Source organism: Lacerta agilis, chromosome 3, assembly GCF_009819535.1.
Source record: "Lacerta agilis isolate rLacAgi1 chromosome 3, rLacAgi1.pri, whole genome shotgun sequence".
Lineage (NCBI taxonomy): Eukaryota > Metazoa > Chordata > Lepidosauria > Squamata > Lacertidae > Lacerta > Lacerta agilis.
In genome coordinates this window covers 110056694-110074354 of record NC_046314.1, presented here as the reverse complement: position 1 = coordinate 110074354, position 17661 = coordinate 110056694, and positions in this window count along the sequence as shown.

Here is a 17661-nt window from a genome sequence, read left to right as displayed (position 1 = left end):
GAGCAGGGACCGAAGAACGGGAGCTCACCCAGGTAGTATGAAGGGCATTGCTCAGCGGCAGAACATCTGCTTTGCATGCAAAAGTTCCCAGGTTCAGTTCCCGTTATCTCCAGATAGGGACAGGAGTGTTTCTCTATCTAAGACCTTGGAGAGCCATTGCCGGTCAGTGTAGACAATACATGGTCTGACTAAGGATTAGGCAGCAATGCAATCTGGTTTCAATTCAGAACCTTTGCAATTAGCACTTTCTGAAACAACACACAAACTGAAATGCAGCCAGCCTTTGAGAATGGCTGCTCTGAATCTTGCAGTGCAGTTTGACAGCCGAGCAATCAGTGCAATAATGCATATACCCTGTACATCTGAAGGATCATCTCCATCCCCGTCATTCAGCCCAGACACTGAGATCCATCTCCAAGGGTCTTCTGGTGGTTCCCTCACCGCGAGAAGTGACGCTACAGGGAACCAGGTAGAGGGCCTTCTCGGTAGTGGCACCTGCCCTGTGGAGCACCTTCCCGTCAGATGTCAAGGAGATAAATAACTATACAACTTTTAGAAGACATCTGAAGGCAGCCTTGTATCAGGAAATTTTAAATGTTTGATGTTTTAATGTATTTTTAATATTTTGTTGGAAGCCACCCAGAGTGGCTGGGGAAACCCAGCCAGATGGGCAGGGTATAAATAACAAATTATTATTATTATTATTATTATTATTATTATTATTATTATTATTGGGTGAAGCATGCATTTTGTATATGATTTTCGTGAATATATGCACACTTTGGCCTAGCAAATGCATTTTTGTACACATTGCTTGGCTGGAGAAACTGCATCGAACAATTCAGAGTGCCATCTTGTCCTTCAACTCAGGTCATCCAAATTGCCTCGGACCATTCCTGAGTTCCTGAACTGTCCATTATGCTCAAACCTATGATGGCTGTGTGAATGTTTGGACACCCAGAAGACAATGGGGGCCAAGCCTCCAAATGCCACAATGAGCAGCAATGAAAGATTCAAGGGCAATATTCAAGGCCGGCTCTATCATGGTGGAGAGTGACGTGGCCATCTCAGGCAGCTGATTTTGGGTGCCATAAAAAGGCAGCAAATTCTTAATTATATAATGCATTATTGTGGAGAATAGGGATTTCCTGCCACAACTGGCAAAGTAACTTGGCTGGCATTGGGTGCCATCCACTTTGACTTGTGGGCGGGGAGCACAATTTCTTGTTTTGCCCAAATGTCTTCAGCTGGCCGTGGACATTCAACGAGCTCAAAGCAGCACACATAGTTTTCTCTGGGTGATAGTGACTGCCCCAAGTAGCTGGTCAGAGTGTCACGAAAATGCAGCCAATGTTTAGTTATTGAAATTATTATTGTTCTGTTTTTACTGCTGGGGTAGTAGAGAAGGACTTGTGGGATTTTCCAACTCAGATCTGGGCACGTTGAATTTTTCAGCTTTCAAATTCCCCAAAGTTGTAGCATGACTTGGGAATTCAAAAGATATTTTGGTTAAAGTAACATAATTTAGTTTTGCTGGGTAAATAAGATGTGTTTCAATTGCACAGAACTCATTAAAAATGATTGCTGAGTACTTGTAGTTATATTATTATTATTCAGCATTACCTGACATTTTCCAAAGGTAAAATTAAAATTCCTTGGTTTTCCGAAAGCAGTTTATGTGCTTCTTCTTCAAATGTAGACTTACCAAGCTAAATGTTGTCCAATTAAAAAGATAAATAGCAGATTTGAACTGCTCATACCAAAAGCATATTTTTAAGACGCCTCGCTGAAGAAAATTACAAAAATTATGTTTCGCTCCCTAAAATGACATGTCTTACTCTCAGGTGCCCAAAGAGGAACATAGGAAACAAACTTATACCAAGTCAGACCAAGTATTCGTCTTGCTCAGCGTTGTCTACTGGTAGGGTCTCTGACTGAGACCTGCACATGTTCTAGTTTGGAAGGGGACCCTAAGTACAAAAGATGTGGCCCTCAGCTAATCTGAAGCCTGAGCAGAAGCCAGTCAGGATTTGAGAAACTCCAGAAGAGAGGGAATGGTGGAATGCTTCTGGTGAATCCAGTCAGGGTTTGATAAATCCATGGAGGACGGGAAAAGGTGGAGCATGTTTGGTGGTGCCCCAGTCTAACCTTGTCATCTGCCCCCAACACTCATGGACCCAAAAGATTCGGGGAGATGAGGCAGCTGGCTTCCGATGAGAGCTAGCAAATGTAGGTCATGGCATATTGGCAAGAAAGTTTCCAAGAAACAAAATGTGCATCTGTTGTTTGACCAAACTCCTTGTGGTTTTTCGTGGGTGTTTTTTTTTTGGTATGCGCAAGGCAGCCGGGCCTATCCGTTACACATGTCATAAATTATTTCTTGACCATTAGCAGTTTCCCTGCATCATAACTGTTCTTCAGGCATATTAAATCAGCGAGAGGGAAGAACACGCCAGGACATCTGGGGCTGCCAGATAATTCAGTTAATTTCTATTCCCTTGAACCTGGAGGTGTTAATTTGGAAGCGCAACAGCCAAGTCTGAAGAATGCTAATACGTCATTTGAATGATTAATGCAATCAAGGGAATCGGGGGACCTTTGTTTACTCTTTAATTTTTGACATGGTGAAGCAAGGATGAGTTAATTTCCTCACTCCCGCTCTCCTCCCCAAAAGTTAAGGCCAAGGTTTTTTGCTTTGTGTGTGTGTGTGTGTGTGTGTGTGTGTGTGTGTGTGTGTGTCCCATGGCTTTACCACGGTGGTTTGGGCTGGGGAAGGAGGGGGAAGGTAACCTCCTGGCACATTTCCCCCCTCCCAAGATCATGGTTACAGCAAGGGAGGGTGGAAACGCACAACACAGGCGAATTTGTGATCTGCTGAGCAGTAGCCTCCTGGGTGAAAGTTTTCGGAAGCTAGCGTGGCAAACAGAGAAAAATGGATTAAAAGATTCCACTGGTGCTGGAATTTTTCACCTGAAAATAAACAATCAATTTGGAGAGATCATCTAACTATATATTTTTTTCCTCATTTTAATAATGGGAGGAGGGAAAAGCCCCCCAGCTATTTAAAAAATGCATTTACGTTTCCCTTTTGACCTGCTTTTACAAAAGAAATTCTCAAAACAAAATAAAAAATAAAAAAATTCCTTCCAGTAGCACCTTAGAGACCAACTAAGTTTGTTCTTGGTATGAGCTTTCGTGTGCATGCACACTTCTTCAGATACCAAGAACAAACTTAGTTGGTCTCTAAGGTGCTACTGGAAGGAATTTTTATTTTTTATTTTTTTACTATGGCAGACCAACACGGCTACCTACCTGAGACTCCTTTGGGTAGTAATAAAGTGGGATATCAAATCCAAACTCTTCTCTTCTTCATCATCTCAAGTAGCCATGGCTGCCCTTCTCCTCCATGAATTTGTCTCATCCTCTTTTAACGTCGCCCAAGTTTGTAGCCATCCTTGTCTCTTGGGGGAATGAATTTTTTGCTGGGCAAAGGTGTCTACACCGAAAGGTTTCTATAAACCAAGTTTGGGTAGTGTGGTGGCGGATTTAAAATTAATGGATTCATCAATATTGTAAGGTCAGGGGGACTGATATACCCAAAATTGTGAATAGGTGATCTCCACTGGAGAGATTTGTAACTGGGTTCAGAAAACCAAACTATCCGTCCTACCCACTCCCAACTCAATTTATTCTGAGCCCAACTACAAGCTAACTTGGACCCATTGCACTACTGACGTGATATTAGTAGCCCTGGGAAAATTATGTTTCCCAGGGCTCCTGCTACCTAACTTGCAGGAACAGCATACCAGGTGCCAGAAGGAGGAGAGGGAGAAAATATCTTCTCCTTTTTCTATATTCTGCAGACTCTGGAGCAGTAAGGAGGGTAAATTGGACAGACAAGGAGGGTTAGATTTCTTATCTAGCTCACTTTAAAATATGAGAAGGAGAGGACTTTGGTACACAGTCCTCCTCTCACATTGGACATGAGTGTTACGTACTGGCAAGATTCACATTTCTAAACCAGGAAATATGAAACTAGGCAACGTCACTGCTAAATAATCCCATTATTGGCTAAGAGCCCCAGATTATACTGAACGTTTCATAATCTTAGTTTACAAAACATAAGGAGGAGGAAAAGCTGTATTTCCCCCCCAGATCTGGACTGGAAACAATGTCTTTATTGTAACAACTAGTTATGAGCTGCATTAAAAAAAGAAAGGAAGAAATGTTCTCTCGCTGGCATATGTGTACAATTAGCAATGACTTCCCATAATAATAGTGCGAGCTTTTCAGAGGCCCGTTGTATTTACAGAGCCTTGTAGATAAAAGAAGCAATATTCCCATTGCTCTTATTATTCAATTAAGATACAAATCAAGAGACTAATAGTAATAATACTACTCATACGAAAAAAGAAAAAAAAGATAACCAGCATATTTTCTGGTAACTTAAACCTGCAAGTCTGGATACAGCCATGAATTTAAACCTGCTTGAGATGAGAGGAAGTTGTGCTCCAAGAGGGACTGTAGCTGAAAAAAGGTTCCAATCAGGGAAATAAAATGAAGTGGAGGTCATGCAACGGGTGAGACCAAATATGCACAAATTCTGACCCACCAAGCCCAATGCATTGTGGTCTGCCAGTTTCTTGACCACTGCCCTGTTTTTTCTGCCACAGTCAAACATCACAAGCAGGAGTTTTTATCAAGCCACTGGGAGGCCAAAACACATGGCTTCGGTTGGCTTGATCAGTCAGGCCACAAATTAAAAAGCCTTCGCCAGGGATGTTCACACGTTGCGTTCAGTGAGTGCACACTATGTGTATACAAACCTATGAGCTGTGTTCTATGGAATCATAGAACTGTAGAGATGGAATGGATCCAAAGGGCCATCTTGTCCAACCCCCTGTGATGCAGGAATCTCAGCTAAAGCAGGGACGTAGGAAGGGGGGCGGAGGGGGTGGAGCGCTCTGGGTGTCACTCTGGGAGGGGTGACAAGATGGCCCCTGCCTCCCCCCCAGCTGTAGAGCGGCCGAGGGCGTGCGCAGCATCCGTATGGGCAACCTTGCCGGCCACTGCTCGGGGCATCCCCGCCTGCCTGCGCGGCGCTCTCCAACCTGCCAACGGCCGCCTGCAGCATGCGCACAGCCCGGCATCCCTAAATGGGACAGTTCTGTCTGTCACGTTGCCGCTCCGCCGTCTCCCGAAAAACTTTTGTCCCGCTGGCCAATCAGCGGAGGGCGGCCAAGGAGCGGGGAGGGGAGGCGGGGAGGCGGCGCAGGAGAGAGGGCTTTCCCAAGGAACTTTTGCTCACGCTCGGCTCGTGCTGCCAGCTGTCAGTCCCGCTTCATGCGCCACAAGACCTTCTAGTAGAGCCGCTGAGCAGAGAGAGCGGCTGGCAGAGAGGGAGGTGGGGGAGGGAGGGAGAGAGAGAGACTGAGGGAGTGAATGGAGTGGGGGGGGAGGAGGAGGAGGTAGGAGAGGCAGGTGGGCACTGTTCATTTACTTCACGGCGCCTTTCAGATGGAGGGAGAGCCGAGGAGAGGGAAGGGAGAGCCGTTCGGTACCTTCCCCTCGCCCCCATGGCGCTGGTTCTCCATCAAGCATCCGGACGCCACACTTCCTCGAATGCGTATTTGCGCGATCTGTATTTGTGAGAGGATTGGCGTGCCTCTGTGGGCGGATTGTCCGGCCCCCGGGTGCGCATCATATTTGCAGTGGGTACTCCAGTGTGGTTAAGATTGTAATCTGGTGAACCGGGTTCGCATCTCCGCTCCTCCACATGCAGCTGCTGGGTGACCTTGGGCTAGTCACACTTCTCTGAAGTCTCTCAGCCCCACTCACCTCACAGAGTGTTTGTTGTGGGGGAGGAAGGGAAAAGGAGAATGTTAGCCGTTTTGAGACTCCTTCGGATAGTGATAAAGCAGAATATCAAATCCAAACTCTTCTTCTTCTTCTTCCTCCTCTGCCACTGCATCCACAACAGATGACCATCCAACCTCTGCTTAAAAACCTTCAAGGAAGGAGAGTACCACCTCCTCTCCTGAGAGGTGTCTTATGCACATACATTACAGTGCCCACCCCCCACCTGCAAAACAGCCACTTATACAGCTGGGGAGCATGTGATCCTGATGAAGAGAATGGGTTAACCCTTTACTCTCCATGCACACCCCCATCACCTGCACATGTGTAAAATGAAATAGAGGGGGGAAAGGTGGTTAAAGTAGAGTGTTTCTTCTGATTATTCTTATTTTTACTCTTTCCCCTCTTTTTTTCTTTTCTCCTTCCCCCTTTTTCTTTCTCCTTGGGGGTGGCTGTAATGGCGGCGGCAGTGGCTGTGGAACGCGATGTCCCTCCTCGGCCTCTCCTCGGCCCCCGGCGCTCCGGCGCTCCGCGGGGCGGGTTGTCATAGGCCGCTCCCAGACCGCTAGGCCTCGGGACCCTGGGCTTTGTCCGGCCAATGGCCGGGTATCCCTGGTCTTGCGGGCCTGCCGGGGGGGGGGTTTCCGGTGGCTTCCCCAGGCAGGCCCCAGCGATTGTGTGGCGGCGGCGGCAGCAGTCCTGGCGGCATGGAGACCGGTTGGATGGCTCCGTTGGCGCTGACTGCCTTCAAGAGCTCCGCGGCTCCATGCCGATTGCCATCTTGCCTCGCCAGAAGTCCCATGACCTGCACATGTGTACGTACCACTCACCACCCGCCCATGCCTTGCCGTTGTGCCCCTCCGCTGCTCTCCGCCGGCCCTCCAGAGCACAGCGACACCCCCCCCCCCCCGCTTTGCAGGGCCAAACAGGGATGCTCAGCTCCCAGACGAGGCCGGGCCCTCTCCTTTTATGCTCTGAGCTTTGTTTATGAGGCTGCCTTTGCTCCTCGCAGCCCAGGGTCCATTCTAATGCCACGCACACTCTGCACTGCATGGGAATTTGCAGAGCAGATGTTTATGTTTATTTCACCTCCCGGGAGGATGTTACATTTATATGGTTTCCTGCCCGTGGTAAAATGGGGCAAGCAAAACTGATTCAAATGGATGAGGTGAGGTGTGGGAAGATGGGGTGGGGGGATGGGGGGGAGAGGGAAGCATGCAACCAAGGGGGGGGGGAGAAAACAACTCAAATAAGTGGAGGGTTCGGTGTGGGGAGGGGAGAGGAAAGAAAGGGAGAATGGAAATGGGCAACGAGTATATATTTCACATAGCTGCTCCTTGGAACAATATTGCCAGATGAAGAAATGAAGTTGAATGTTGGATAAAAGATGGATAGAGGGGAGGTTTTCTTTCTCTTTCCTGACATCTATCAGAGACGAATGTCTGGAAATTCAGGTACAGGTGGGTAGCCGTGTTGGTCTGCCATAGTCAAAACAAAATCAAGAATTCTTTCCAGTAGCACCTTAGAGACCAACTGAGTTTGTTCTTGGTATGAGCTTTCGTGTGCATGCATCTGAAGAAGTGTGCATGCACACGAAAGCTCATACCAAGAACAAACTCAGTTGGTCTCTAAGGTGCTACTGGAAAGAATTCTTGATTTTGTTTTGGAAATTCAGGACAGATGAAGGAAAGTACTTCTTCACACAGCAGATAATAATAATAATAATAATAATAATAATAATAATAATAATAATAATAATAATAATAATAATAATTACCCTGCCCATCTGGATGGGTTTCTGGGAGGTTCCCAACAGAATATTAAAAACACGATAAAACATTAAAAACTTCCCTAAACAGGGTTGCCTTCAGATGTCTTCTAAAAGTCAGATCGTTATTTATTTCCTTGACATCTGATGAGAGGGCATTCCACAGGGAAGGCCCTCTGCCTGGTTCCCTGTAACCTCACTTCTCACAGGAAGGGAACTGCCAGAAGGCCGTCGGCACTGGACCTCAGTGTCCGGGCTGGACAATAGGGGTGGAGATGCTCCTTCAGGTATACTGGGCCAAGGCTGTTTAGGGCTTTAAAGGTCAGCACCAACACTTTGAATTGTGCTCGGAAACGTGCTGGGAGCCTATGTAGGTCTTTCAGGACTGCTGTTATGTGGTCTCGGTGGCCACTCCCAGTCACCAGTCTAGCTGCCGCATTCTGGATTAGTTGTAGTTTCCGGGTCACCTTCAAAGGTAGCCCCACGTAGAGCGCATCGCAGTAGTCCAAGCGGGAGATAACCAGAGCATGCACCACTCTGGCGAAACAGTCTGTGGGCAGGGAGGGTCTCAGCCTGCGTACCAGTTTAAACTTTGGAATTCGCTCCCACAGGATTTATTGATAGCTGCCAACCTAGATTTAAAGTTTAAAGGCAAATTAATGGAGGAGAAAGCGAGCAGACATGATGGCTGTGTTTGCTTCCTCCAGTGTTGGAGGAAATATGGCTCTGAATGTTGTTGGCTGGGGAGCACAAGCGAGGAGAGCAGCATTGTGTTCAGGACTTGCTTGTGGGCTTCTCATGGGCATCTGGTTGGTCTGTGTGAGAAGAACAGACTGCAGATCTATACTGGGTGGGCCACACAAGAGCACTTCTTAGAGGCCAGAGCTGAATATGGATGCAAACCTGAGCGCTGAGCTTCAAAAATCAAGTGTTAGATATGCCACCCAGTAAAATCACTGAAATCAAGGCAGAGGTAGTGTGGTGTAGTGGTTAGTGCAGCAGATTTGCGACCAGAGGAAGTCAGCTTCAAATCCTCACTCAGCCATGATGCGCACTGGGTAGACTCGGAGCACTTGCTGTTTCTCAACCGAACCTGCCTCACAGAATCATTGGGCCATTGATCCAGCAGGGCTGTTTTCACATTCTTAGGCTGCAAAACTGAAATTGACAGATTAGCCCATTCCTAGCCAACACAGGAGGAAAGGCGCAATAGCTTTTGCCGCAGCCCTGAAATAACAGGCTCCTGTGCACGTCTGTTTGGAAATGGATTTAGATGGTCCTGGATTGCGGGGTAGGGCCGTAGCTCAGTGGTAGAGCATCTGCCTTACAAGTAAGAGGTCCCAGGTTCAATCCCCGGCCTCTATAGGTAGGACTGGGAGAGACTCCCTGCCTGGAATCCTGGAGGGCTGCTGGCGGTCAGTGTAGACATTACTGAGCTAGATGGACCAATGGCTTGACTTGGTATAAAGCAAATTTTCTACATTCCTGTGTTCCCATTGCACCAGCAGAGAGAGAACATGTGCTGAGATTTCCCCCCACTTAGAGGCTATTTTAGGCTGCATCGACAGAAGTATAGTTTCCAGGTCAAGGGAAGTAATAGCGCCACTCTATTCTGCCTTGGTCACTGTGTCCAATTCTGGGTGCCACAATTTAAGAAGGATGTTGACAAGCTGAAACATGTGCAAGATGTGACCAAGATGACCAAGGGCTTGGAAGCCAAGCCTTATGAGGAGCAGTTGGAGGAGCTGGGTAAGTTTAGCCTGGAAAAGAGGAGACTGAGAAGAGATATGATAGCCATTTTCAAATATCTCAAAGGTTGTCACATGGAAGAGGGAGCAAACTTGTTTTCTCCTGCTCTGGAGGGTAGGACTCGAACCAATGGCTTCACGTTACAAGAAAGAAGATTCCGACAAAACACCAGAAAAACCTTTCTGGCAGTAAGAGCTGTTCAGCAGTGGAATGGTCTCTCCCTTCCTTTTTCAGCAGAGGTTGGATGGCCATTTGTTATAGATGCTTTAGTTGAGATTCCTGCATTGCAAGGGGTTGGACTAGATGACCCTTGGTGTCCCTTCCAACTCTACAGTTCTATGATTCTGTGCAGCTGGCAAAGCAAACATCTGATGCAGGAGGTGTCTGAGGGCAGAGTGCAGGGTCCCTGCCAGTTGCCTGGATTCCTCCGGCGCTTGAAGGGCTGAAGGAGCAGTAGTCCATCTCCCTCCTTCTGAAATTCCAAGCGGGCAGTGGTTTCCAAGCGCAGAGGAAACGGGATCTAAACGTTGCCATTCAAGCTCTGATTGGAGCTGTGGGAAAACGAGAACCCAAATGCAAGTGAAAGTCATTACAGCTGCAAGCCATCTATAACTGGTCCCTCCCTCACCCGGCGAGTTTGCTGAGGCTTGCAAAAAGTTTGAAGGAGCTGGACAATGTCTGCAGGCAGCCCCGAGGCATGTTATTGGGAGCGCTGGGTGGGAATGCTTTGGGTTTTGCTGGACTGAACTCGGTTTGTGGTCACTCCCTGTCGGAGATGAAATTAAGGCCGACTTGCTCACATTTCAGGTTCTCAATTGCTTTTGTTGCTGCCGGGGGGGGGGGGGGAAGCTTTGGGGCACACAAAGCTTTTTTTTGACATTCGGAATCAAATTTGTATGAAACTTTACATATCTTTACATATATTTTCCAGGTTCCAAATTTGTTATGCATTTCTCTTTGAAAAAGAAGAAGAAGAAGAAGAAGAAGAAGAAGAAGAAGAAGAAGAAGAAGAAGAAGAAGAAGAAGAAGAAGAAGAAGAGTTTGGATTTGATATCCTGCTTTTCACTACCTGAAGGAGTCTCAAAGTGGCTAACATTCTCCTTTCCCTTCCTCCCCCACAACAAACACTCTGTGAGGTGAGTGGGGCTGAGAGACTTCAGAGAAGTGTGACTAGCCCAAGGTCACCCAGCAGCTGCATGTGGAGGAGCGGAGACGCGAAGCCGGTTCCCCAGATTACGAGTCTATCGCTCTTAACCACTACACCACCCTGGCTCTCCACTTTGACTTCCAGCCGTTCCTGTCATGCTGTTCTTAATCCCATCCCATGTACAAACATTTTCTTTTGAGGGCAGAGGGCCTTCTCGGCAGTGGTGCCCTCCCTGTGGAACGTCCTCCCATTAGATGTCAGATAAAGAATTTCACAACTTTTGGGAAACATCTGAAGACAGCCCTGTTTAGGGAAGTTTTTCATGTCTGACGTTTTACTATTTTTTATACTTTGCCGGAAGCCCCCCAGAGTGGCTGGGGAAACCCAGCCAGATGGGCGGGGTAGGAACAATAAAAAATTATTATTATTATTATTATTATTATTATTATTATTATAGATTGAGATGAGGAGCAGCATTCTCCTTAGCGGAGGGACTGGAAATAAAACTGATCAGAAAGAGAGAAGCACAGAACTGGAGAGCTGGAAGGGACCTCAAGGGGAATCTAGTCCAACCCCCTGCAAGAATCTGGGATGGCACCCAACCTCTGTTTAATAACCTCCAAGGAAATAGAGTCCACCACCTTCTGAGGTATTCCATGGCCGAACAGCTCTTACTGTCAGAAAGTTCTTCCTAATTGAAATATACTCGGAGTCAAGTGTGAATTTCATGCTCTTTATTCAGCTCATAGTAGTGAGGAGTGCAGTTCCCACAAAATGTTTGCTTTATATACACTATTTACACAATGGGCCCCACGTGATTGGCTAATTCCGGGATACTCCTGTATGCCAATCGGAGTGCGGATTCACTTCCACCTGGAGCTGGATTGGGTGGCTCCTGCAGACCAATCAGACTGCTGCAATCTCAATCCTATTGTTCTGGGACCAATCAGACTGCTGCAATCTCAATCCTATTGTTCTAGGACCAATCAGACTGCTGCATTTTGGATCCTATTCAACTCAGTACATAACACTAATGCTGTTATTCAAGTCTATGGGGCAACCACACTTGAAATACGCTTTGTTACAAACTCAGATATATAAGCTAGGTGCCAAATGTCACCTTAAACTCAGCTGCGGTCACCACAATGGAATGCCTATTTGCCTGGGGTTGGCCCAGATGACCCTCGAGATACCTTCCAACGCTACAATTCTACAGTTCTTTGATCTGAACTACATTGCTCAACTGTAGCTTGCACTTACAACAATTCACTTGTCCCAGTATGCAAGAAGAAGAAACACACATAGTGGAAATGGAAATGGAAATGGTATTAACTCTGCACTAAGCCAGAGGTTTTTTAAGCTGTGGTCACTCACCTGGTGCCAAGAAATTTCCACGTAGTTACAATTGGACCCATGTCAGTAACAAAATGCACCTGGGGGATTTTGAACACTGGGAATACTGCGTACAGTACTGGTTGGCTCACTTAAAAAATGACAAATTAAAAAATTGTCCAGTAGCACCTTAGAGAACTGTCCTACTTAAAAAATGATGTTGCAGAGCTGGAAGAGGGTCACAGGACTGGAAGAACTGCCACAGGACGGGGCGAGCTGGGGCAGGACACTTTGCAAGGGCTCTGAGGAGTCTGCCTGCCTCCTCCCACTCAGCCGGCCTACAGCTGAGGGGGAGTTGGCGGGCAGACCGTTTGGGGTCGCGGGGGGCCTGCAGATGCCCAAGCCACCGTGTCACTCCCAGGAGAGACGTGTGGCTCGGGTGCGCTGCAGGCCCCTCAGTGAGTGCTGCCTAGCATTTTGTCACCCCCATCAGTGGTGACACACGGGGCGGGCGGCCCTCACAGCACCCCCTTTCTCTGCCCCTGTCCCCACTGTGGAAGGATGTGTGGTTCCAGAATTGGCCTCCATAGTCAATTATGGACTCACTTTTAAAACTGTTAAAGGTAGGTAGCCGTGTTGGTCTGCCATAGTCAAAACAAAATAAAAAAAATCCCTTCCAGTAGCACCTTAGAGACCAACTAAGCTTTTGTGTGCATGCACAATTCTTCAGATACACTGAAACACCCTTGTATATAGTGAGAGGGTGGGGAGGGGTATTACTCAGAAGGGTGGTGGGAATGGGTCATTGGCTGATAGATGTGGTAAACCTGTTGACGACTGTTAACGACTGCAATTGGTCTTACAGGGAAAAGCAAGGGGTGAGACGGCTAAAGATGGCTTCGTCATGTGTAATGAGATAAGAATCCAATGTCTCTATTCAGACCAGGTCTCTCCAAGGTTTTAAGTTTGGTAATAAGTTGCAATTCAACAACTTCTCTTTTAAAACTGTGTTTATGGAAGACAATCTTACTCGGCTACGAGTGATCGCCAAAGAAGAAGAAGAAGACAACAAACAAACAAACAAACAAACAAACAAACAACAATAACAAGAATGCATGCACTCCTTTTTAAGGGTTGGGGACCCCTTTTGGCCCCCCAGGGCTGGTTGGCTTTTCATTCATCTCTAGAGCTGTTTTCTATCCATCTCTACTCAACATAATTCTACCCCCCCCCCCAGGGTCTCAAATTATTTAGGCAATTGCTTCATCCCAGAACATCCCTTTCGCTCCCTGAAAAGTTGAGAAGGAAATGAGAGATGGTTCAAACACAATGTTTTGTGGAAATAAGTGGCTGTCAGTTCTGGGAGTTATTAGCAAAGCAGGATTTGGCAGCGAGAGGGTAACCTAAGCCCTCGCGTAATGTGCTCCACATGGGCCAACACAGATGCGCGAGATAAGGCTGCCTCTCCCGATAAGAAGCGGGGCTAAAAAAAATAGGTGGGGTGGTGGGAGGGGGGGGGAGAAAGCCCACTGGTCATTTGCACCTATTATTTTGCGAATATGCCTAACAGGGCCAAGTGGGGAGAGTGTGTGGGTGTGTGGAATATTACTATTATAATTATATTTATTAATGGCCCACCCTTTCCCTAGTCCAGGACTCGCAACGGCTTACACAAATTAAAACAACACAGATAAATAGCAGAAGGCTATCATTATTACAAGCGATACATTAATTGCATTCTAAACTGCTGTCTCAAGGCAATTTACACGTAAACTAATCAAAAACAGGTAAAAATGCAGAAAACCCCCCACAAACCAACAGTAGGGATTCCATACGTCTGGGGAAAACCTGGACATGTCCTCTATATGGGGGTCAACATGCCCATTTTAAAGGAAATGTCCAGATTTTGGGGGGTCTGGAGGCTGGCAGTGGCTCTTTAAGATATGGCAGCCCTAACAACAGGTCCATTTAAAGCAAAGCTAAAACCCTAACAAATCCTAAGGGCAGGGCCCCAAACAGCTCCATGAGGACTGAGCCTGCTCAGGGTTTGTGGACTGTGGTGTTGGGGCAGAAAGCCAGGGAAGGGAGAGTGGAACAGAGCGGCTGAAATCCTGACTGGCAACACTCCACGCTGCAACACTTCGTTGCTGGCTGCTCTTCTTGCTGTTGTTGCTATTCTATTGGGCTTTATATACAGGTGACGACCATTTTTGTGCATTTTTTTTTGTACCGTTCCCGACCCCAGCACATAAGTGTGACCCACCCTGTTACTCTCCAGTTCCACTCTGCCCCTGTTCCTCCCCCTTTCGCCCCCTGTTCTTCCTTCTCCTGGGTCCAAAAGGAGATCAAGGGAGGTAATAGTACCACTATATTCTGCTCTGGTCAGACCTCACCTGGAATACTGTGTCCGGTTCTGGGCACCACAGTTCAAGAAGGATACTGACAAGCTGGAACGTGTCCAGAGGAGGGCAACCAAAATGGTCAAAGGCCTGGAAACGATGCCTGACGAGGAACGGCTTAGGGAGCTGGGTATGTTTAGCCTGGAGAAGAGAAGGTTAAGGGGCGATATGATAGCCATGTTCAAATATATAAAAGGATGTCATATAGAGGAGGGTGAAAGGTTGTTTTCTGCTGCTCCAGAGAAGCGGACACGGGGCAATGGATTAAAACTACAAGAAAGAAGATTCCACCTAAACATTAGGAAGAACTTCCTGACAGTAAGAGCTGTTCGACAGTGGAATTTGCTGCCAAGGAGTGTGGTGGAGTCTCCTTCTTTGGAGGTCTTTAAGCGGAGGCTTGACAGCCATCTGTCAGGAATGCTTTGATGGTGTTTCCTGCTTGGCAGGGGGTTGGACTGGATGGCCCTTGTGGTCTCTTCCAACTCTATGATTCCATGATTCTATGACCCACGCATCGGTCACCGTGCATCATTTGGATGTGCCTAAAACGGTCGTTGCCTGTATATACAAAAACTGATGCAGCCAGTTTTCTCTGCCCTTGTGGCCCGTTATGGGTGACCTTCTGGGTGGCTGCGCTCAGACTTCGATGCTCCCACACGACAAAACCTGCTGCAAGATTCTTGGGGCGGGGGCTTCTGAGTTCTTTGGAACTTTGAGACCACAGTGTAAAACTGAGTGTAAAATGGAGTCTGCAGTCTCTCAAGTAACTTGGTCCTGAACAACTCAAATTTGGCTTGGTGGCAAATTGGCAGCCAGTCGAAATCCCGCAAGCAGCGGGTTCTATGCTTTCGGTAATTTCGTCTCCGCAAGCAACTTAGCTGCCATGCTCTGTAACACCTGCAGCCTCCACATCATCTCCAAGGGTAGCCCCACAAAGAACACATTGCAGTAATCCATTGACAATGCGTGGACCACTGTGGTCAAGCTATCATGATCATAGGAGCCAACTCCCAGGGGCCGAGGGGTCTTCGGTCCCCTAGTAAAATATATGAGGGGGCTGCCCTCCCCAAAGTTGATAGGTATTGCCATTCAAATGGTGTGCATGCACTGTGTAATGTGACTGATTATGTGAGAGATATATGGTTGCACTGGCACCATATCTCTTTTTTCTTGTATCCAAAAATGCAAGAAGGGCTTTTACACTTGCCAGAAGCTCGGGTCTGCCCTCGCCGGTTTTGGAAGGATCCTTTAAAAAAGTCCCATATGACCAGAGAATTTGCGCCTGTCCATTGGGGGATATAGGAAGCCCCAAACACATATTTTTTAGATGTCCCTTTTACGATGAGGCACGTAGAGAAACCATTGACCCCCTGCTGGTGAGGCTTGCTGACCTCCCGGTAAAGCAAAAATTTGATCTTCTCCTGTTAGGCAAAGATCACGAGACGACCCAGTTGGTTGCCAGATTCTGTGCACAGATTTGTAGGCGCAGACCATCCCCCGTTTCAATCTAGTTTGTTAAGAAAATTTCCAAACTCGGATCCACGGGGGACTCTGGGTCATTTCTCTATGGTAGTCGATCTTAAAGTTTTTATTTGTTTATATGCCTACCACATTTTTAAACTTAGATTCCATTGTTGTATATTGTTTTAAATGTTTGTTTTGCTTTTGGGATTGTAGTTCCATTTGTGTTTCACAAGCTGGTCTCTGACCGTAATAAATTTCATATCATCATATCATATTGGGGTTGGGCTTATCTGCCCCCCCAATATTTTATTTAAGTTGGCACCCCTGATCCTGATCCACGGATAGCCATAGCTGCCTCGCCAATCGAATGTCCTCCAAGCTGTGAAACTCTGCACCGGTTGAATTTCTTCCTGTCTTGTATATAATCTCTGTTTGTAGCAGGCTTAGCTGCCCAGAGAACACCTGCCAGAAACGGATGACCATTTTTCTATGGCCGTCTTTGACAACGTGTCAAAATCTGTTCTCTCGTCAATACAGCGTTGCTGTTTCGTCCTCCGAGTATGGTTTTAAATATTTGACGATTTAGGAAAATCATTCCCAGTGAATGAAACGCTTCACTTCAGGGTGATATGTTGTGACTTACGAAGGTTTGAAATACCTGTTATAGTTTAGCTCCCGCTTAGCAAGCCTTTCTATTTATCACCTGGTGACTGAGCTTGTAACGGAATGGTTTCTGATCTGGAATTTCACCCAGGAATGCAGAGACCGGTGAGTTCTGAGGGGAGGGGGGAGTGGAAAGATGAAACCTCATCGGTTTCAAGAATAAAAATTAAAATGAACTAAGAAGAGAGATGGAACAAATATGACAGCCAAATTTGGAGTTGCACGGTCTGCCTTTCTCCCCTGAGTCCTTCAAATTTTCTGAACACTGTAATTTCTTACCAATTTGGCATTGTTATCCTCAGTGAACTTGGACTCTGTTAGTTCTGTTTCCTAGTGAATATCTAGTGGACCAAGAGAATGCTTCAGGCATCTGATTTTAAAAATAACGGGTGGGATCCAGTCTCGGGCTGCACTTAGAGATCAGAAATTAGAATCAGTTCGCATTTAAAGCAAATCTATCAAATTCACACTTCCTGAAACAATATGAAAACCGAAACACAGCCGTCTGTCAAAATTTGCACGTATCTGAATTTTGCCGTGTAGGTCTCTGACCAAATGCATGCGATAGGGGAAATTGTGCTTAGTGGTTAATATAGGGGTGAAAATAACGTACAAAAATGTGTCATACAGCGGACATTCCTTTGCAAAAATTGCGCACATCAGTCAACAGTCAACGCTGCACGCAAAAAATGTGTTTATTGGGAGGAAATCATGGTAAAATGCTGGAGTATTTCAAAAATTGGGCCGTGGAAGAACTGAATTTAGTATTGGGAAAGTGAGAAACTGAGATAACTTGAGGTGACATCCCTAGCTTCCATCCCTAGCTCCAATCCAGAGTTCCCTTATGGTAGGCTGAGGGCAGTTTGCATTCAGCATAGAAATCCCTCTGCTCGCTTAAACGGATTCTGCCAGCCTCCTGCCATGTGCCAATGATGGACCGGTACTTGTTTTACTCTGCCAGTTTAGACCCCCCCCCATCTGCCTGCAAAGCATGTTGGTAGGCAGAAGGCCTAATGGTGATGCCCCCATTGGCAGAGAGCAGCACTTGTATAAAGGAACAGACTTAGGGAATGAAGAGACTGCTGGATCAGGCCAGTGACCCATATGGCCCTGCACCTTGTTCTCACTGTGGCCAAAAAAAGGATGCCTTACTCCGTATATGCCCACTCTGAGCTGCAGAACTGGCACTCTTCCAGACAGCAGCAGAAGAAGAAGAAGAAGAAGAAGAAGAAGAAGAAGAAGAAGAAGAAGAGGAGGAGGAGGAGGAGGAGGAGGAGGAGGAG